The 23,526-nt window shown below is 36.1% G+C and overlaps 1 protein-coding gene across 6 annotated transcripts in view; it reads left to right on the plus strand.

Annotated features, from left to right (window-relative positions):
- BTBD9 (BTB domain containing 9) overlaps positions 1 to 23,526 on the plus strand; it is a 445,792-nt gene that overhangs the window by 384,972 nt on the left and 37,294 nt on the right. The gene's annotated exons all lie outside the window — the stretch shown is intronic.

A 23,526-nucleotide genomic window follows, 5' to 3' on the forward strand; every position in this document is an offset into this window, starting at 1 on the left:
ATTGAAATCTCGCTTAGTTTTTTAAAAACCAAATAAAAATTAATGAAATAAAATTTCATTCTCTTTAAATGGCACCTAGCCCAACTCTTCTTATACTGTTAAGCAGTAGCAAATGGTATTGATTTCCCCTATTTCAGACACCTCAAGTATAGTCATGTTAGAGACAGAGGCCAAAAGAAAGGGACAATGTAATTAGGTTGAATAACTTTTTATTAAATCTTTCTTGTCTTTTCAATGCTTGGTTGGACTTTTCAAAAATATTGACTAAACTACTTGCCATGTCTGATTACAAATATCATTATCTATGCTTTGACAGAAAACTAATGGGTCTCCAAAAATCATCTAGTGCTAAAGGACTTTTCATTAGCAGATTTTAAAGGCTAAGGGCCTTTTCCAGTCCTGATTCACATCCTCTCAAATTATTGTTATTAGGATTGAAAACCTTTTGCTCAGCTTAGAGGCTGACACTTAGGGGCAAAAAATGGTATCTGCTTCATCTATATCTGTATCATTCTTAGTGCCTCTGGAAACATAAATAGCATCCTTACTAAGTTGTCTTAAATGCAACTGCTAAAAAAAAATCCACCTAACCATTATGACCTAAGAGTTTATTCACAAAATGGTAATAAATTTGTTATACAAAGTTAACATAGGCTTTCTGAGGTTAATAGCAGAGCTATATGATTTTAGAGTCTGTCTATAGAATCAAAAAGAGTTACTAATAAGTTTTCTCCTCTGCCTAGAAAAATTAAGTGCCTATAGTGTATGGAACACACTAGGAAAGAAACAAAGTATAGGTAAGACTTGGTCCCTGTCCTTAACAGAACTTTGAATGTAATAGAAAAATAGAATGCATGCACAGATTATGATAAAATGCAAATTATATGTTAGCACTTTTTTTTTTAACATCTCTCTATGTGTGAGGTCTGAGGAGGAAAGGACATTACCAATGGAGGCATTCAGAAAGGTTTCTTGGAGGAGGTGCCACTCAGAAGGAATATAATTGACAAAGAGGGGCACAAAGTGAGGCCATGACAATCATAGAAAACAAGGGGATAAAAGCCTTGAGCCCATCTTATATTAGGTAAGGGAACAGATATATCAGTAAAAGGAAAATATCTCAGCCTTTCAGAAAAAGGATGGGTATTAGAATCCTTACAAGGTGCTAAGTCAATACTTAACAATTCTCTAATTCAGAGTTCACACCTTTAAAAGGAGTTTACACCTTTAGACTTCTGAAATGAGTTTACACCTTTGAAGAAGCTAGCTCATTGGTTCTGTAAGGAGCTCCCACAAGCCCATGGAGTACCCACAAGCCCATTCTCTGGGAGGATTTAAGGAGCCAAGATTCAGGAAGAAGAGGATTGGAGATTCTACTGTGGTGCTTGACTGGGGATACTTGGACAAGAGCAGATTCACAAGAACTAAAGGAAAAGCCTGCTCATGGAGATTCACAACTAGGATTGACTTCCAGGAAACCCACAATCCCACACTCTTGGACGCAGAGTCTGATTCATTCCCACATCTACCTTTGTTCTGGCTGGAGTCTTTGGATTCAGAGGGAGCTAGAGACTGAAACTAAGGCTGGCTCCAGAAGCTCCCTCAAGAAACCTGCCCCCCAAGAGAACAATTGACAATTTAGAGAACAGAAGAACATTACAGATAGGGACCATTCTTCTTGTGCATGGTCAAACCATTCAATTCCAGAATCTGTTGGTGGACCTTTTATAGATTGGGGATGGGACAAGGATGGCTACTTTCTTTTAGGAGTTTATTCTGTTGGTTAATTGATTTGACCTGTTCTGGTGATTCCCCTGGGCTCACTCAGAAATTCATCACTCATTCTCCATCTCTGAAGACTTCTCTTATATTAACTTGACTTAGGTTTTCACAATTTAACAGGCAAGGTGATGCTTGCACAGAGTAGTCACTTAGAAAATGTATTAAGTTGCATATTTTAATGTAGCAAAAAATATATTAACCAATTCTATAAATTCTAAACTCTATTACTATTACTAATCTTAATCCATGTATTCTTATTAGAGTCCCAGAATTCTATTTTTTAAATTGATTTAATACAGTGTAGGTCAAAAATCTGTTTATTATGTTTTCAATTGTGATGTTTGACCAACTTGTACCCAATGGGGTCAGCTTGCCCCTGAGACATAAAGTGAGATGGAAGATGAATCTGAGGAGGGTATCAGGCCCATTGTAGTCATTGTAGTTCCCCTTTGAGCCTAAAGAAGAGGATGAATCCCATTTACTACACAAGTGGCCAGAGACTTAAGCAAGACTAGACTTAATATCAGGGAAGAATTTATACCCTTGGAGAAACTATATACATTATTTTAGGAAGGGAACAATTGAAACTGTTTCTTTCCAAGGAAGTGTTTGAAACGAAAATGACAGGCTTTTTAAATTCATCATTTTACTGAGTGAAAAAGTAGAGAGATGACAAAGATTGCATGCAAAATAGTGCCTTAAAGCATTTTGCTGCTTATTTACTATCTTAAGTTTTAGTATAGAAGGTGCTATTTTAATTGTTTTGAATTTGGCAGTTAATGGAAATTCTGAAAGGGTCTATTATCAAATATATCATGAAAGCATTGGTCCTTTTTCATTATTTTTATAGACCTCATATTTAGAGATTCTGGTATATTAAATAGCTCTAGGCTATACTTAAAGACATCCAGACTTAAACAGTAGTTTTCATTTCCAAAAACAAAAACAAAACAAAAACATTTTTGGTCTCATGGCATTTTGATGCTTCTCTTTAGTATTCTCTATGGCTTCCCCAAAGTATCTTGACACTTTTTGGGTTGGGGATAGGAGATAGGGATGATCTCAGTATCACCTATGAGACAGCTATCAAAACATGATACTTTAAAGTTTTGTATATTGGCACTTATCATTTAATCAAATCCTTTTTAGTATCACAATTACTTTGTGTTCATCTCATATTCCAAAATGACCATATCTTCTAAATATTTGCAGTTCCCAGCATAGCACAGTTATACAAAATGCTTCTTGCTCAGTTCTAGAGTAATTGGGATAGTGATCTATAGGAAATACTTAGTTTCCAAGGTTTGGAATTGAATTATGCTTGGTTTTATCCATATCTGATACTGTGCCATTTTGAAAGGATTGTTTAGGTATTTAAGTAATGTATTTCTGGGTTTGGGGTCAGACTTTGTTTTGTGTACAGTTTTGGCATGATTTCATTAAAATGGCTTTGTTCTTGAAGCTGAAATTTGCAGGTATTTAGTCGCAATGTGGTCTGGATCCCTTTGATATTTGGAGCTTGAGTGCTAAAATCCTAACATTTGAAAATTGGCTTCTGTACATTTGCAGTCATAGAATTTTCAATCCTCATCTCCATGGGAATGTGTTGGCATCAGAAAAATGGAAAGTGATATAAACATAGATAGATGGGCCTTAGGAGCATCAATGTCTTTCATGGGCCCAATCTCTTCAATCTCTTCATGAACTGAAAGGAATCATTTATGTTACTCAATCAGTGGATCTATTAAATTACTGAGGTTGCTGGGGTCTGGGAATCCCCTTGGGAACCAATCTCTTTTTACCTACCTGGGAACTGTGCTGCTGGCAGAGAGTATCAAAGTTCTACCAGCTTCTTTTTCCAATTTCTAAATACCTACACTTTTCTTCTCCTCTTCTTCCTTCTCCTCTTCTTTCTCCTCCTCCTCCTTTCTTCTTCTTCCTTTTTTTTCCACTGAGGCAATTGGGGTTAAGTGATTTGCCCAGGGTCATACAGCTAGGAAGTGTTAGGTGTCTGAGGTGAGATTTGAACGCAGGTCCGCCTGACTTCAGGGTTGGTACTCTATCCACTGTGCTACCTAGCTGCCCCATACACTTATATTTTTACTTTTTTGTTATATTCAAGCAAAATTCTTTAGCTGAAATAACCAAAAGTTAGGACATAACCATTGGTACATTTTTGTCAATATATAAGAAACCTTTAGTCTCTCCTGCCAGAATTATGTATCTTTGAACCTGTGGGAAGACAATATTTCTTTTTCTTGCCCATTCCCTAATCCCTACAACTAAAAGTATCAGTCTCCATAGGCCCGTTCTTTCATTCATTACATTAGTAGTTATATAGAATACTGTATTAAAGAGTTACGATTCAAAGTTTAGAAAAAGGCATAATCTATGATCCATGAAGCTTAGGCTCTGCCAAAAGAATATGATATTCTTATGTAGAAAGAATTCTAATAGTCCCATATGTAGAATAGGGAACCCATAGATAAGGGGGGGAGTAATTATATTCCCCAAACAAACTGATGAAATTCCTTAGCACCTCATACCTCTAGAGCCACTCCTACTCTCCCTCTGATTAGAGGGAGTGGAAATTGGACATCAGAAACTTCCTCCCCAATTCTCTATTATTTAAGAACACCCTTAAGGGAATTTCTTTCTTCATTTCCTGCTGATCTCCTGGATCTCCTAATCTTCAAAAACTCATCATTCTGGAGATTAAATCAATTTTGAACTTAGCTTGCCCAGATAACTTTTCTACTCTACTGTCAGCTTCTTTTTATGTATGGTCTTCCCTCATTAGATTATGAGTTCTTTGAGAGTAGGGACCTTTCTTTGTATCCCTAGAACTTAGAACAGTGCTTGGCACACTGTAAGCATTTAATAAATGTTTAATGACTGTTGCAACAAAGTACAAGAAATTTCTTCATGATATTGGCATATCAGTTCCCACTTTTACCTTGAACCTAAAGTTATCACAAATTCATTTATTATGTCTCTACTTAGAACTCAAGAAAAATATCCAAATATACTTTATGACTTGTTTCTCACTAAAATTTTTATCTGCTTAGATTTTAAGTTTCTTGAGAGCTGGGTCTATCCCCATATCTGGCTTCCTTCCTACCTTCCTATTTATCTTTCTATTTATACAGATATACATACATACATATATACATACGTACATATATACATACTATCTATCTATATATATATATATATATATATATATATACATTCTAAAAGATAATATGTATGTATATACACACTTATACATATGTGTGCATGTATGCATTATATATGCATGTATACACATTGTCAAGTCAGCAAGTAGTAAATCTTATTTTGTCCCAAGTTATTTGCTAAGCCTGGAGAATACAAATATAAGCAGCAAAAAAGGCACATAATTCCTGCCTGCAAAGAACTTATGCCTCTAGGGGAATTATAATGGAAGAAAACAATACATAAAAGGAAACTGAAGGGGTGAGAGGAAGGAAAATAACCAGCTCCAGGGAGTATGATACAAACGTCAAGAATTTCAGGAATGCAACCAAGAGAGTAATGAAGATATGACTGGTCTAGGCATCCTCCTTAAAATAGAGTTTCTAAGAAAATTATCTATCCTTGAAGACCTTAATAGAAAAATGGGAAGGGGAAGAGAGAAAATGTAATTTAAAAAAAAAGGCAAGGGAGAAAAAAATTAGAGATAATAATTTTGCATGTATTTTACATATGTCATATCAAGAAGAAAAGAATGGAGGAAGTAATTCACATTTGAACCTCACTTTGGACTAGTCAAAGGAATGAAGTATACACACAAAGAATTGTATATAGAAATATATTTTCACAGTGGGGAACTAGAAGGGAAAGAAGAGAAGGGAGAGGGAAAAATTACAGTAGATTCTCAAAAAAATTAAACATTATAAATAATAAATGTGAAGTTTAAAAATTGGTATCCTATTTCTTATCTTCTCAATGGATGGGAGAGGGGCTGAGCTGGAAGGAGGGGGGAGGATTTAGAATCAAAAAATTTTGAATGAATGTTAAGAGAGTAGTTTGAAACAGGGATTAGTTCTAAGCAAAATCAACTCCAAGTAAGGATGTATAAAAATATTTGTAGCTCTTTTTGAGGTGATAAAGAATGGGAATCTTAAAGGATGCACAGTAATTGGGGAATGGTTGAAGAAGTTATGATATCTAAATGTGACTAGAAATACATTGTTGTAGAGGGTAGTGAAGAGAATAAGTAAGGTAAGGAATAAGCATTTATATAGTACTCACTATGTGCCAGCCACTATACTAAGTGCTTTTTATTTATTTTTTTAAAGCTTTTTATTTACGAAACATATGCATGAGTAATTTTTTCAACACTGACCCTTGCAAAACCTTCTGTTCCAAATTATCCTCCTCCTTCCCCACCCCCTCCCAGAGATGGCAGGAAGTCTAATACATGTTAAATATATTAAAATGTATGTTAAATCCAATATATGTATACATATTTATAGTTATCTTGCTGCACAAGAAAAATCAGATCAAGAAGGAAAAAATACTGAGAAAGAAAACAAAATGCAAGAAAACAACAGAAAGAATGAGAATGCTATGTTGTGGTCCATTCTCAGTTCCCATGGTTGTCTCTCTGGGTATAGATGGCTCTCTTCATCACTGAAGGATTGGAACTGGTTTGAATCATTTCATAGTTGAAGAAAGCCACGTCCATCAGAGTTATCATTGTATAGTCTTCTTGTGGCCATGTATAATGATCTCCTGGTTTTGCTCATTTCACTTAGCATCAGTTCATGTAAATCTCCCCAGGCCTTTCTGAAATCAACCTGTTGGTCATTTCTTACACAACAATAATATTCCATAACATTCATATACCAAAATTTATTCAGCCATTCTCCAATTGATGATCATCCATTTAGTTTCCAGTTTTGCTAAGTGCTTTTTAATAACTGTGTCATTTGATCCTTAAAACAACCCTTGGAGAATAGGTCCTACTATATCTTCATTTTTTTCAGCTGAAGAAATTAAGGTATATAAAAGAGAAATGACTTGCACAGGATCACAAAGCTAGTGACTATCTGAGTCTTCCAGACTCTAGCCCCAGGACTCTCTCCACTTCATCAGTAGATGAAAAATAATTTGTATACAACTGCTTCAAAATTGCTTCTAGCTGCAGCTTTCTTTCCAACAGCACCTAAAAATTTGAACCCTGCAAGCAAAAATTTCTCAAAGGAGTCAACCAATTAATTCATAGTAATATATTATAAAATAAAAATGAAATTGTCCCTGCCCCCTAAAAAATTACTTTCCAATAGCAACGACAGTATGTATATCTATGAGTGAATACACAAAAAAAGGGGGAAAAAAGGAAATTTGGAGCTGAACACACTAGAAAATGGGGAAGAGGAAAGGAGAAGCTGGGCTTAAAATTGGCCTCAGGCTGAGTGAATAAGGAAAATAGAGATTCTATGGAATGTGATGAGGAATGAGTGCCCTCCCACATGGGGAACAGCCAAAACAAAAGTATGACTATAAGACAGTGGTCCTCAAACTTTTTAAATAGGGGGCCAATTTACTGTCCCTCAGACTGTTGGAGTGCCAGACTATAGTAAAAACAAAAACTATGAACAAATTCCTATGAACGCTGCATATATCTTATTTTGAAGTGAAGAAACAAAACAGGAACAAATACAATATTTAAAATGAAGTAAAGTTAAATCAACAAACTTACCAGTATTTCAATGGGAACTATGGGCCTGCTTTTGGCTAATGAGATGATCAGTGTCTGGTTCCATATTTGTCACTGCTAGTCATAACAAGTGATGCAAGTGTGCATCTGTTAGTCTTGATCTGGTTGGAGATTTCAAATGTGTCATTCTAGAAAAAGTCTGTTCATAGACATAAGTGCTGCCAAAGATGGTTGCCATTTTGAGTGCATGGTTCCTGAGATGAGGATATGTCTCAGAGGGGAGAGATGCATAGAAATTATGAAGGCTGCTTGACTTGAATGTGTCTTTCAGAGAGTCACAATTCTGTAGTTCAGCCAGTTCCATTTGGTAAATTGTATCCATATTTTCAGTGTCAATAGAAAATGGGTTATGGAAAAGCTGTATGTCCTGTTCATGGAGATGAAGCTCTTTAAATTGGAACTCCTTTTGCAATTTTTCCAATGAATCCACACATGTTTTATTTGAGAATGCAATCAGAGGTTTTTCTGCTAACAGATTTTGAGTTGTGGAGAGATGGCAGAAGTTTTCCTCCTTCACTTGTTTGATGAGGAGGCCTAATTTTACTTCACATGTTTTGACATGTGATTGTATATCACAAATGAGCTTCCCCTTTCCTTGAAGTTGCATATTGAAATTGTTGAGTAGCTCTGCTACATCTGTCAGAAAGGCAAAGTGCCATTTCCAAACTGCATCATTGAGCTCAGGTACTTCTTTGTTTTTTGAAAGCAGAAAAGTTGTAATCTGTGGAAGTAAGTCCTAGAAACATTTCAAAACTCTCCCTTGACTCAGCCAATGGACTTCTGTGTGATATAGAACATCTTCATACTCAACATTTAGCTCAGACAGAAATTCCTGAAATTGTCTGGGATTTATTGCATTAGCTCTAGTGAAGTTAACACAAGATATCACAATTTTCATAACAGAGTCCCACTTCAGTGATTTACTACACAGCACTTGTTGGTGGATGAGGCAGTGTATGGCTATTGGATGAAAATGGTTTGTTTGTCCATCTCTTGGTGAATGTGAGCAATTACTCCTTTCTTAACCCCACCATGCTAGGGGTATCATCAGTTGTCACGCTGGCTAGTTTAGCCCAGTCCAGCTCCAAACCATTCATAGTTTGGCAAACCTTTTCATAAATATCCTCTCCTGTAGTTGTTCCTTTGATGCTTTGCAGTGCAGCAAGCTCCTCTATGACTTCAAAATAATCGGCCTTCCCCGGCCTCTTTGGCGACAGAAAGAAGGCATTCTTTAACAAATTCTCCCTCCATGAATGGTCTGCCAATGCATGCTATTAGCTTGGCAACTTGAAAACTTGCTCACAATGATGAAATATTTAGCTGCTTCTGCTTCACAAAAATATTTTGCTGAGTTGTCAATGTATTTTTCAGTTTTAATATTTTATCTTTTCTTACTTCTCCAACCAAACAATCATATTTATCTTTATGTTGAGTTTCATAGTATCAATGCAAATCATATTCTTTGAACACAGACACTATATTCTGGCATATCAGACATACAGCTCTTTCCTTGTACTGCATGAAAAAGTAATCATAAGTCCACTGTTCTTTGAATATCCTACACTCCAAGTCAATTTTTCTTTTTCTTGACATCATTATTTCTAAGAGATTCCAAATTGCTATTAGTAAAAAACCAATATATATATATATATACAGCACTACAAAAACAATATACCAGCAATAACTTTGCCCACACAGAGACATACAGACTGCAAGGCCCAACTTCCTCCAAATTGCCTCTGTGCTGTGATGCCTCCATTTCCTGCACTCTCTCTCCCGCTTCAGACCTTCACTGCACACAAGGCACCACTCAGGCAGCCCTCCCAAATGCCCTGGCTTCCTCTGAACCCTGGGATCAATTCTCATGATCCAGCGCTGCATAATCGTATGTGCTGCACTTGTAATTTATGATAATCGCAGGCAAGACTGTGCATAACTGCGCGATATATTGTATGTGCAGAATGAGCTTCGGTGACAAATCATACATTGGGGCTTCCAGGGAAGGTCATCATGTGACTTGAAGCTGCACAAGTATATGGGGACCTTAAAAATCTGGAGGGGGATGAAGCAGTACACCAGCTCTGCACCCCCTCATACTCAGGATAAGTGGGGTGGGGACACTGAGATCAGACCCCCAGTGATTATAAGGTGATGACATATGTTAGCAATATTCCATCTCTTTATGAAACTACAGAACATACATACAGTGATAAAACTGATGACCACAGCAGCCAGACATGAGGTCACTGTGGATACAGGGTCATGGCCTGGTACCAGGAGCCTCATTCTGGACGACAATGGCAGTCAGTGCCACAACATGCGCTAGAGAGGAAACCGTTACATTGTCATTGCAGCATAATGACAATGATAGAGTCAAACTGGGACTTGTAGTACTAACTGCCACTATACCTGTGCACCAGACACAGCCCATATATTCCCCCTGCAGCGGCCATGACATGCGCAGCATTCACTATACTATGCACTATGTGCCTGTCTGTTGTAGTGGCTTCTGTTACTTTACAAGACCGCAGGCCATCAGTTTCTTCTTCATCTCTCTCCCTTCCCCACACCATACACCCAGGCCTGGGAACTCAGGTATCACCTCACACTCTGTCTCCGCCTCTTCAGCCCAGTGCCGGAAGTGTGCATTGCTAACGGGAGTTTAGGTTGAACATCACTTCCGGTCTGATTTTGCCATAACTTGGCGGGCTGCATAAACATCCTCAGTAGCCTCATCAGGCCCGTGGGCCGTAGTTTGAGGATCCCTGCTATAAGATACTAAGTGCTGGATTTAAGCAAAGAAGATTTCACTCAACTCTAGCATGAAAGAATGTGGCATATTTAAGAGTAGAAGAAGGACACGTTGGTACAATTTAATATCAGTGGAGTTTGGCAATAGAGAACCACTGAAATTTTATGAGTCAGAGAATGACCTGAACTGTGGGATCATTGCTCTGACATCTGTGTAGAGATAAGATGGAATAGGGTGAGACTAGAGAGGCTAGGAGAGGGGCTGAATTAGAGGGCTGGCTGTGCCTAAAGAGAAAAGAATGGATGCTGGGAATGTTTGAAAGTGGAACAAGACTTTGCCAGATGACTTTGATATTGTCTCTCTTTTGAACAAAATGAACATCCTTCCCTGGTAAATGTAAGAATTCATGCCTCTTAGATGTATTCTTGCTTCCTATGTACGTAAAAGGGATTAAAAGCCAGCAAGGTGAAGACCTTTAACAAGTAGTTAATTCCCACAAAATCAAAGATTTAGGTAATGTATATAAGCTTAGAATTTGATAAGACTCTAGTAATCTCCAATAAAACTTTATAAATACCCCTTAAAGAATCAATAGGTGAAAATTAACTCTGACACTTCTCAAAGCAAGCCTTGATATTTTGGGATGCTCAGGTTGTTCATAAGTTGTTTTTTTTTTTTTTTTCCTGACATGAATATGAAATTGTCCTCATTGCTCCTATACAGTTCTCTCTGAGGCCAAAAAAGAAAAAGGCGAATCCCTTTTCCACATGATGGCTCTTAGATATCATGTCCCTACATCTCTTTTTTTCCTGCTGTTCATACCCATTTTCTTCATTCTGTTGATGTGTCATGAACTCAAAGCCCTTCATCATTCCATGTGCTCTCCTCTACGAGCTCTCTAATTTATCACTGTGTTGCTTATTGTGGCCTGCATTCTCCAGACAAGGCCTGACAAAGACACAGTAAAGTGGGATGCGCCTCTCTGTTCCTGGGAACTCTAGCAGCCCAAGCTTGTGTTGGTTACTGGGAGTGTCTGTCTTAACACATGTTGCTCTAGATCTTCAGTTCTTATTCAGAACAACAGCTGTCTGTCCATACCATCTTCATCTTATATTGGCGGAGTTGACTTTTTTGTCTCCTAAGTCAAGACTTGACATTTATCTATTTCAAATTTTGTCATATTAGATTCAGCTCCATACTCTACAATCTTTTGTAGCCTTGCTGTAATATAATCCAGTGGTATCAAATTTAAATAAAAACAGATCCTTGCAGCTGCATATTGACCTAGAAAACCACAATTTAACAATATCTTGTTATTTTATTTTGTTTGCTAATTCTTTTTCAATTTCTTTTTAATCTGGTTCTGGTTGTCCTTGGGAATTTGGACACTTCTAATCTAGTATGTTACCTAATCTCTCCTGGCTTTGGGTTTTCTGCAGATTTGATGATCATCCTATGTACGATTTTATCCAAGTCATTGATAAAAAAGTTAAACAAAACATAGGGCCAAGTACAGGTCTTGGGGCCTCTCCTGTCATGTTGACACTGAATCAATGACAACTTGTTTGAGTGTGGCCAGTCAATCCACTATCTTTTCCACAAAATAGAATGAGATACTTTATCAAAAGCTTTGCCTAAAATTTAAGTTAGCTATAAGCACAACACAGCATTTCTCCTCATCTATTCCTATGATGTTTTCTTTTTTTAGAATTGGCTTTCTTCCATCCCTGGGCATTTCTTCTATTGATTTCTTCCATCCCTGTATTCCAAAACTTTGTGGAAGTATCTGGAGCAAAGGCTTTCCCATTAATTCAGAGATATAGTCAATTAAACACAGAATTCTGATCTGGGAAATCTAGAAACATTATTTAGTCTAGTTAGGTAAGTGGATAACAGTCAAGGATTTGAGGCTATTCATGAGTCTGGTAGTGGTTTCATAGTGGCAAAGCTTAGACTAAGACAAATCAGGAGAGCACAGGATTACCAGGGAACTCTGCCATGAAACACTTGCTTCTTTTTTCAAAATTTTTTTTGTAATAGCAGCTTTTTATTTTTCAAAACCTATGCAAAAATAGTTTTTCAATATTCATCCTTGTGAAACCTTGTGTTCCAAATTTTTTCTCCCTCCTTCCCCCTTCCTTCTCCCTCCCCTAGGCAGCAAGGCAGGATAAACAATACAGGATAAACATTTGCAATTCTTCTAAATACATTTCCACTTTTGTCAAGCTTACAAGAAAAATCAGATAAAACACAACAGAAAAATGAGAAAGAAAAAAAAAACAAATAAGCAAACAATAATAACAAAAAAAGATGAAAATACTATGTTGTAACCCATACTCAGTCCCCCACATGGCTCTCTCTCCATCACAAGAATGTTGAAATTGGCCTGAATCACCTCATTGTTGAAAAAAGCCAAGTTCATCACAGTTGATCACATAATCTTATTGTTATTATCTATAATGTGCTTTTAGTTCTACTCATTTTACTTAGCATTAGTTCATGTAAATATCTCCAAGCCTTTCTGAAATCATTCTGCTGATTGTTTCTAATAGAACAATAATATTCCATTACATTCACATACCATGTTCCTCAACTGATTTCAGTTCCTTGCCACTAAAGGGCTGCTACAAACATTTTTGCACATGGGTTTTTTTTTCCCCTTTTTTATTATCTCTTTGGGATAAAGACCCAATAGAGAAATTTCTGGATCAAAGGGTATGCACTGTTTCATAGCCCTTAGGGCACAGTTTGGAGTGGTTGGCATAGTTTGGAGAGGTTGGATCAATTCACAATTCCAACAACAACGTATTAGTGTTTTAGTTTTCCCACATCCCCTCCAACATTTATCATTATCTTTTCATGTCATCTTAGCCAATCCGAGAGGTTATGAAGTGGTACTTCAGAGTTGTCTTAATTTTCATTTCTCTAATCAATAGTGACTTAGAGCATTTTTCATATGAGTAGAAATGGCTTTAATTTCTTCATCTGTTCATTTCCTTTGACCATTTATCAATTGGAGAATGGCTGTATTCTTATAAATCTGAGTCAATTGTCTATATATTTTAGAAATGAAGCTTTTATCAAAGCACTTGGATGTAAACATTTCCCCCCAGTTTTCTGCTCCCCTTCTTGTCTTAGCTGCATTGTTTTTGTTTGTACAAAACCTTTTTGATTTAATATAATCAATATTATCCACTTTGCATTTCATAATGTTCTGTAGTTATTCTTAGGCCATAAATTCCTTCCTTCTCCATAGATCTGAGAGGTAGACTATCCTTTGTCCTTCTGATTTCCTTACAGTATTATCTTTGTCTAAATCATGAACCCATTTCGATCTTATCTTGGTATAGGGTGTTAAGTGTTGTCAATGTGTAATTTCTGCCATACTATTTTCCAGTTTTCCCAGTAGTTTTTGTCAAATAGTAAGTTCTTATCCCAGAAACTATGGTCTTTGTGTTTATCAAATACTAGATTACTGTAGTAATTGACTATTGGAGACACTTGCTTCTAAACATGCCTTCCCCATATACCTTCCTTTATAGTACAGTGACAGCACAACACCTGGGTTTGTCCAGTTTCTATTTGTCTGTGAAAACAATTAAAATGCTCAGTGTAAGAACTGGGCCTTGTCAGCTTCAGCAAAAAAATCTGTTAATTTAACAGGAATCATTATGCAGATAATATATCGAATCCAATGTTGTGCAAAAAATAAAAACACCACCAAATTTGGAGTCAAATGATTTGGATTCAAATTCTTAATGTTTATTTACCTAAGGGAAAGTCCCATCTGGGCTTCCTCTGCATCTTTAAAATAAGAAAACAAGAATGGAAGACTGAAGGCCCTTTTAGCTCTAAATCTATTATCCTATGTGCTTGCTTACTAGAAAAGAGTCATAGAATAAACTGGATGCAAACTTTTTGGACAGGTTTGTGCCGGAATGGAACCTCTTGGTGATGTATATTATATATAAAATGTGCTCAAAAAGCACCATTCCTTAAAAGAAGCCCAGTTTTTCTCTTATCTTATTGCTTCCTAGAAGAGGCACATAATAGGTAAGGGCAAAGGTTATTTGCCTAATTATAAGATCTATGTGTGACAGAAAACCTATTAGAAAGAATATGTCTTAAATATTTAGAACTGTTCAGCAGTTTAAATTTGGAGAAAAAGCCATTAAACCTTATAAAAAGAAAAATGTCGGAACTGGGAGAGAACTTCATAGGTGTTAATTTGACTGCTGAGGCTTCCCTTTTCCAAATTGTGCATGAGTCTATGTCCAAATGTGGACATACATACATATGGACTCACACATACTTTGTGTGCAAACATAAATCAAAAAAAAAAAAAAAACAAAAGTGGAAGAAACATAAATTTTCTTGTTCTTAGTTGCTGATCAAAACTATTGAGGTTTCAATAACAGCTGTTGCTGCTAGAGAGAGGAAAGCACTTGGCCTGAGAGTCTGTTTATATGTTTCAGCAGAGAGTGATTTTTGTTGCAAGCTCTAAGTGAGACAGAGTCAAAGAATAAGAGAATGAGATCATTATCTAAATTATGTTCGTGCTATTATCGAAGACGAATATAGTTAAAATGTAATTAAATATGACAGGCTCACAGGATGCAAGCCAAGCTTTGGAATGCTAATCATCAATTACTATGTCTCCTTAGGGGAGTGAGGCAGAAGCACAAGCGGGGGGGTTGGGTAAAGGGATAGTTAAGGTAAGATGTAAAGTATAAAATCAGTTATCTTTCCCTGAGACTGATACCTTCCAGTGTTGAAACCATCCATTTAGGGACTTTCAACTTGACCCAAGCCTCTCCCAGTATTTGTTTGCTTTGAGGAACTATAGGAAAATTGAGAATGATGGTACTTGGGCCAGCAAGAACTATGTACTAGGAAATTGAAGTTCAAGACTGACTCACTTGGAGCTGCCCAAGTAAAATGCATTTAGAGACTGGAGATTCGTCATTTGTCTGAGAGCATAACATACTTATAATCACTCCCAAATAATTTAGGAAAAGTATTAGGTTTCACAGTAAGGCTTTACTGTTTGGGACAAAGGACACAGAAGGGAGCTCTCTTGAAGGTTATCGAGCAGTAATTACTGGTTGACTGTATCACTGTTGATTAGGACTTTTTTCCCTCTCACTCCAGTTCTAGGAAAAGATATAGTCTATGCCTTAGGCTGAAGAGAGATAGGAAAGCTGAAGTAGAAAGGATATATAGAACCCAACATAAAAAAATTGTCAACTGCACAGTTTCTTAATGCAATTCTGGGAGGTAGGGGGAAGGAAGAGGATAAGGGGAACCTCTTCCATTTGTCCTTCATCCACAGATCATCTTTTAGGTATGATTAAAGAGATGAATGTGGTCCTTGGGCAATCACAACAATGTGGCAGACAATAAGAACAGCATGCTGCAAGGGACAGGCGGGCACTCTAGGGTCAGTGTATGAAGTATACTCATAAAGAATTGTCAGCACTTCTTCAGGGGAGTCTTACTGCTTGTTGAAGGCCTTTAATATCTGTCACATCTCAGTGCCACACAACTTACAAAATGTCCCTCTGTCATTGACTTCAGTTCAGCTGACAGGTGACAGCCTTTATTACTTCCTCCCTTGGGGGAATCTTCAGAAAAATCATGTCAGCCTCCTTCCTGTTCTGCTTTTAGAGATTAAAAATGAATATATTCCCTGTGTATGCTTCCAGATCCCAGTCCCTGGAGGCTCTTGTTTCTCTCTTTCTTGGCCATGAGTTCTGCAAAGTGTTCTTTCCGGGCTTTACAATGACTAATGCAAAGAATTCTATCTGATTTTTATTCTGCTGGTAGATTAAATGCTTCCAGAGCTTTTAAAGACCAATCACCTTGAATTAATAGAATCCTGCCAATAACATATAATTCCCCTAGAATATGGCAGAAAACATTTTAGAATACAAAGAACTAATGTTAAAAGAATTCCTGGGAAAATCCCAGTCAATAGAAGATCATGGTTAATGAACATCTAGAAGAGGGAAGTGATTACAGAGAGCAGCATGGCTTCATCAAGACCAGACTTAACTTGCCTTTTTTGACAGATTTGTTAAATTAGCAGGTCAGAATGACATTTCAAATATAGTTTTGTAAAGGCCTGAAACTCTTGAGTTAATGCACTGAAGTTAGACAACTGAGCACTTAAGGCTAATTACCAATTGAAAAATATTGGAATATGCTTGAAAAATGTCCCTTCCCACTATTTTGTGCTGGTTCAATCTTTTGGTGTATACAGAGAACTGTGGGAGGGATTAGGGGGTGTGGAATAAGACTAGCCAGAATCACTTCTGGGTAGGAGATGAAGAGGCGAGGTCATAGAGGTCCCAAGTCCCTTTCCTTCACTTCTACCGCTAAAGACCAAGAATAAAGTCCAAGGACTTATGCTGATCCTGACTCCAGCTGATTCTAAGTATCCAGGGTGCTAACTCGGTCATCACATAGTTTACCTAAAATTTTTTAGAGTTTTTGATATTTCATGTGCTTCATTAAGATAGAAATGAACTAACATCATATATATGTGTTAGAATTCTTACAAGGTGCTGAGTCACTGGAATTGATAAAGACAATAATTATCTAATTTAGCATGATACTTAACAGTTCTCTGGTTCAGTAATGTACTTACTAGAATTCCACAAGATTCACACCCTTAAGAGAGCATTTTATAAGGAGAAACTCCCACAAGCCCGAAAGCTCACTCTCGGAGGCAGAGTTAGATTCATTCCAACTTCCACCTTTGTGCTGGCTGGAAACATTTGGAAAGAGCTCTTGGAACCAACGAGAGAGATAGGCCTCAAAGAAAGCTAACCGGGCTATTTTGGAGACAATAAAGGATCGGGACTTTAATCCCTAGCTGCATCTGAGGTGATTATTACACAAAACTGAAAGGAAGGCTGCTCCCAGAAGCCCCCCAAGAAACCTTCTCCTAGAGAACTTTATATTCTAGAGAAGAACATTACATATATGTACATATCATATATGTAATTGTGTAACTATATATGGATTTTAAACTGAATGCACTAATTCAGAGTCCAAAAGGCTACTTGCTTACTTTCCGCACTAATTCTACCCAGTAATGGTTCATTATCAGTTTATAGCAAGGTGTCTCCAGTGGACTGTCTCAGAGATCTCTGCTTAGTCCTTTGCTGTTTTAACATTTTTATTAATAAATCATATAAAAGCATATATTATATGCTGTTAGATTTGCAGAAAACAGGAAAATGAGAAGGATAGCTAGAACATTGGATGATAAAGTCAGGATCAAAAAGATAATGACAAAGCTAGAGCATTGGGCTGAATCTATGATTTAGATTAGAAGAAATTGAAACATATAAAGTCCTAACTTTAATAAAAAAAAAAAAAAAATCAAATTCACATGTACAAGTCAGAGAAGTATGATTAAGAAATGTTTTACCTGAAAAATATCTGAGAGTTTTAGTGAATTGGAGAATCAGTATGAGTCAGCAATGTGATATGGCAGTCTAACAAAGCTAATGTAATTTTGGTCTGCATTTAAGAGATATGACTTCCAGGAACAAAGAGTTGATACTCCGAGTCTGAACTCTAGTCTATTCAAAGTATCTTGTTCTGGGAATTATATCTTTAAAGGGCCAATGGTAAGTCAGAGAGTATTCAGAAAAGAGCTAGCAGGATGTTGAAGGGCCCTGAATCCTTTAATATGGGGATGTTTAGCTTAGAAAGATTTGGGAGATATATGAGTACTGTCTTCAAATATTTGAAGTGGTACCACAGGAAAGAAGAATTAAGATTTCCTTTATTTGACCCAAAAGGGCAAAACCAGTATAAATGATAAAGTTGCAAAGCATCAGATTTAGACTTAACACAAAGAAAACTTCCTAAATTTTAGAGAGCTACTGGAGTATGGAATGGCCTACCTCACAAAGATTTTGTAAACCAGAAAGTTCTATATAAATATAAGCTATTATATTTTGACAAGTGGTCAAGTTTTGGGCTAAATTTTTCCAACAAGAAGTTTATTACTTCTCAGAATAAACCATTCCTTTTTTTTTTTTTTTTTGACAGCTACAATGGGAAGAAAATTCTTTTTCATATTCAATTAAACTGTTGTTTCTATAACTTTCAACCAAGTTCTCCTTTTAGAATTACACAAATTAAATATATTCACTCTTCTACCTTGAAATGGTTGAAGATGGCTATCATAAGATCCTTTTGCTTTCCATTCCTCTTGTAAAGTCTTTTTTTTTAAGTCTAAAAATGGTAATTTCTTCATACTTTTTTTTATATAACATGATTTCAATTCCTTTCACTATCCTAGCCACCATTCTCTACAATATACAAACATATACAGACAAAATAATTCCCGATTTGACCCCAAAGAATTATTGTGAGGCTCAAATAAGACAATATATATAAAACTCTTTACCCAATTCTAAAGTGCTATATGTCTGTCAAGCTCTACTCAGAGAATGTAGGACTTGGAAATGGCCTTAGAAATAATCACACCCAAACTTCTACTCTGCTCTAAGAAGTCTGGACAAGGCCCTGCACTAACACTTCAAGTGATGGGGAGCTTACAGAAAGAATTTTCTTGTTAGGTAAAACAAAAGCCATTAATCTAAAAGTATAAATGTTATATAAATATGATGTATTAAGAAAAATTTGACAATAAAGGACTACTGCCATTAACCAAAGTGCCAAGTCCTTGAAAATGCCCCCAAAGTCACTTTACATTTCCCACAAAAGGCTCTATATACTTCTTTATCTCTAATGAGATCAGCTATTCTTCAAATATCTTCATCATTTGAAAAAAATTTTAAAAATCATTTTTTTGTTTTGCTAAATTACTAGGATCACAACAGTGTCATTTTCTACTATATTCTTCAATGTCAAAATACTCCATTTCAGTTAAGCCACTTTTTTCTGCACTGGCCTGGGAGCATTACTCTCATTTTTAATACTGGGACCCAAATTAATTTTTCTGTAGCAACAAAACAAACCATAAGTGAATTTTTGATACAGCAAATTAGGGAAACCTATACTGTCTGTCTCATAATTCTGTTTTGTTTGTGTGTATCTTATTTCTTAATACTACAAGTTGTAGAGAGCAGGGGATAAAAATATAATTTTATCTATCTTACATCACCTATCATGCACCATCATGCTAAGTCATGCTGTCATCAAGCACAAAGTAGGTTTAGTGCATTTCAAAAAAGCACCACCCTCCATTTATCTCAAGGCAATGAATTAATTCATTTTATTCAGCAATTGTTTAGTAAATGCCTACTATTTGTAAAAATTAGATCTTTGAGAGACCTTAGAAATAAGAGTTAGAAGAGATCTGAGATTTCATTGGTTTAAGGAATATCCCAACTGAGGAAACTTTTTACAACTTGTCATCTTAGAGAGGTTTTTAGATCTGTGAAGGATTGAGTGTTTGTTTGAGGCTCACACAACCAGTGTGTGTCACATATGGGACTTGGAGCTAGGTCTTCCTAGCCTCAAAGCTGCTCTTTATTCACTGTGTCCCTCTGCCTCTGGATGACGATGATGATGTTATATTTTTATGGCACTGTGTCCTCACAACAATCCAACTTTTAAAGTATCATTTTTAAAGTATCATTTACTTCTGTTTTGTAGATGACAAAAATAAGTCTCAGAAGGATAAAATAATTTTCTTATGATCACACAACTCATATGTGTCAGTTAGGCTTTTTATCCATATTTTCTGAATTCAAACCTGACTCTTTCTATACTACCTGTCCAACATCCCCATTTACAATAAAGATACTAAAGCTTTTTTTTTTTTTTTTTTTAAGTGACTACATCACAGTCACATAGCTACCTGGTAGCAGAAACAAAGTTTCTTGACTTGAAGTCCAGAACTTTTTCTACCATATGGTGAAATTATTTGCATTTGTTTAGTGAATGATAGATAAATTGATGAACCTAGATGTTCTGTGGTTGAGGGAGGGGAAGAGAGGGAGAATAACATTACAAGAGAGAGATTATAGTTCCCTCTTCCCCAAAAATCAAATATTTTTCCTCCTTACTCCTCAAATTAATTCTGATTCTATGCAAAAGTGATGGAGACTATATTTTCTCATTTGGAAGTTTGTTTCTACTATGTAATTGAAATCCTGGTTATAAGTAAAGAAGGGTATATATGTGCCATGCCATTCCTGACAAAGGTATCACATCAAATGGAACAGCAATAAATCTAATTTATAATTGCATTTAAGTGTTTGTGTAGACTACATTTTAATGGCAGTTTCCAAATTATGTGAAATTCCAGTTTGGACAGAACCTTTGAGTGATTTCAGATATATACTTCTGATGTGGAGATAACTATCTTAATAATCACTTTTTCTCCCTTGAGCAACATTTGAAGTTATTTTGAAGAAGTTCGGAAAAAGAGAATCTGATTTTGGGGAAAGGGAGAGTGTTCATTACCCTATATTAACTACTCTTCCATCATACTGACACTTTGGTATTGAGGGTAGTATCTAGTTTTGCTGAAAGTGAAATCATATATTCATCTTTCAGGCTGTGTTGGTGAAAATGAACTCTAATGTGATTATATATTAATGCAATATAATGGAAGACTGGTATTAAATTGAGACCTTCTGATCTTATTACTCTAGAAATGCACCTTCCTGTTCAGTGTGCCATACTGTCATGTCAGCCCCAGTTCCCTAAGCACAAGCAAAAAAGCAAGTGTTGCTAAGGTTTATAGGAAATCATAAATAGAAAGTTGGAGAGGATTTTAGGGGATATCTAGTCTAAAATACTCATTTGATGAGGAAACTAAGAAAACCAAAAAAGGTAAATGATTTGCAATCAGTTATAAAGACAGTCTGGGATTGGAATCTAGGCATTCTTTGTACTACTCCATACCCCCTGTGGAATATGGGGAGAGACTGTGTGCAGCAGTAGAAAGAGGACTCTAATGGGAATCAGAAACCTGAGATCTATTCCTAGATCTCCCACTTACTAGCTATATGATCTTGAGCAAGTCATTTTATCTATTCTTAGTTTGCTCATCTATGTTTAACAGATTATCTCTAATGTCCCTTTTAATAGTGATGCAATTATTACCTTTACTGCCAGATTCTTCTGGGTAACTTCACCTGGATCTGTCAATAAAGGTCCTTTTCTCAGTCCCCACTACTACCACCACCACAATTTCTTCCCCAGTTATATTAGATTAGCTGAATTCTAGGGCTTCCTTCAACTTCGAAGTTCTTTGTCAAGTCTAATAATGAACCAAGTGATTGTCACAAGCCTTTTTCATTTATGTCTGTTAACTGGCTCCAGAGAAGAAAGAAAATTAGAGAAATGTTCCATGATCATTTCAATTGATATATTTTTCAGTATTTACCAGTTCTTAGGGGAATTTTGGGGGACAAAGATTCAAGAACAAAGTTGCTCATTGCTATAGAGCCTCACAGACTTTCTCTGACATTATATGGAGGGAAAGTGGCCATTTATTGTAAATCCCATGAATTTGGTTCATATAGTTCTATTGATGCATATATTTGAATTCCATGTGGCTCTGTCTCATTTTGTCTCATGCACACAGGTCCATGAAACACATACCCTATGGATGATGAAATAATATTATCTTATGTATGAAAGAGAGAAATTTTGTTAGGCTGTGTCAGAACTATGGATTTCACACTTTAGGGTACTGATAGCTATAATGATCTTCAGGGGATACTAGTATCTGGATACTAGTGACTTAATCTTAAGGGATGTTTATAGTGAAAGGTGAAACAGCTAGAACTGAAATAAGAGATCCTCTTCATGGATAAATTTATTTTCTTTTCTAGCATTTTATAATCAATAGTTGTAGGAAACAGCTTCCTAGCAACTGGCATTTCTATCTTGAAGACAGAGAAAGAAGGACTGCAGTAACTAAAAACCCTTTCCTTTCCTTTTTTTATAAAGCTTTTTATTTTCAAAACACATGCATAGTTTTCAACATTCACCCTTGCAAAACCTTGTGTTCCATAATTTTTTTCTTCCAGTACCTCCCCTAGATGACAAGTAAATAAATTTATGTTAAACATGTGTAATTCTCTTATACATATTTCTATAATTATCATGCTGCACAAGAAAAATCAGATCAAAAAGGAAAAAAATGAAAAGAAAACAAAAATGACAAAAATACTATGATGTGATTCACACTCAGTCCCCACAGTCCTCTTTCTGAGTACAGATGACTCTCTCCATCACAAAACCATTGGAACTGGCCTGAATCACTTTACTGTTAAAAAGAGCCATGTCCATCCAAATAGATCATAATATAATCTTGTTGTTGCTGTGTACAATGTTCTCTTGGTTCTGCTTACTTCATTTTAGCACTTACTTCACACGTAGGTCCTTTTTTTCTTTTTTTATAATCTCTTTGGGATAAAGACCCAATAGAGACATTGCTGGATCAAAGGGTATGTACAGTTTGATAGTCCTTTGAAACCCTATGTTATCAGTCATATAGTTGTGGAGGACCACCCTTTATTCCAACATATGCCTATGAGAAGCTGGCTGTGGAGTCTCAGAAGTAATGAAGAATGTGAGGAAGATATTTGTTTAAACTTAGCCCTGTAGGATTTTAAGTAGATGGTAAATTCAACCCTCTACCATTTCATATTACTTTCTTTACAATATTACTCTCATCTTAAAGGAGGGAAAGCGATCCACATGTGCAAAAATGTTTGTGGAAGCCCTTTTTGTAGTGGCCAGAAACTGAAATCTGAGTAGATTCCCATCAGTTGGAAAATGGCTGGATAAGTTACAGTATGTGGAAGTTATGGAATATTATTTTTCTATAAGAAACAATCAGCAGGATGATTTCAGAGAGGCCTAGAGAGACATGAACTGATGTTAAGTGAAATAAACAGAACTAGGAGATCATTGTACAAGCTAACAAGATTATACAATATCATTTTGATGGACATGGCTCTTTTCAACAATGAGATGATTCAGACGAGTTCCAGTTATTCAGTAAGGAAGAGAGAGCCATCTACACCCAGAGAGAGGAACTCTGTGAACTGTGAATCACAGCATTGCACTTTCACTCTCTTTGTTGTTGTTTGCTTGCATTTTATTTTCTTTATCATTTTTCTTTCCTTTTTGTTTTGATTTTCTTGTGCAGTAAGATAATTGTATAAATATATATGTATATATTGGATTTAACTTATTTTTACCATGTTTAACATATATTGGATTACTTGCTATTTAG

Source organism: Sminthopsis crassicaudata, chromosome 4 (genome assembly GCF_048593235.1).
Source record: "Sminthopsis crassicaudata isolate SCR6 chromosome 4, ASM4859323v1, whole genome shotgun sequence".
In the NCBI taxonomy this organism is placed as follows: Eukaryota; Metazoa; Chordata; class Mammalia; order Dasyuromorphia; family Dasyuridae; genus Sminthopsis; species Sminthopsis crassicaudata.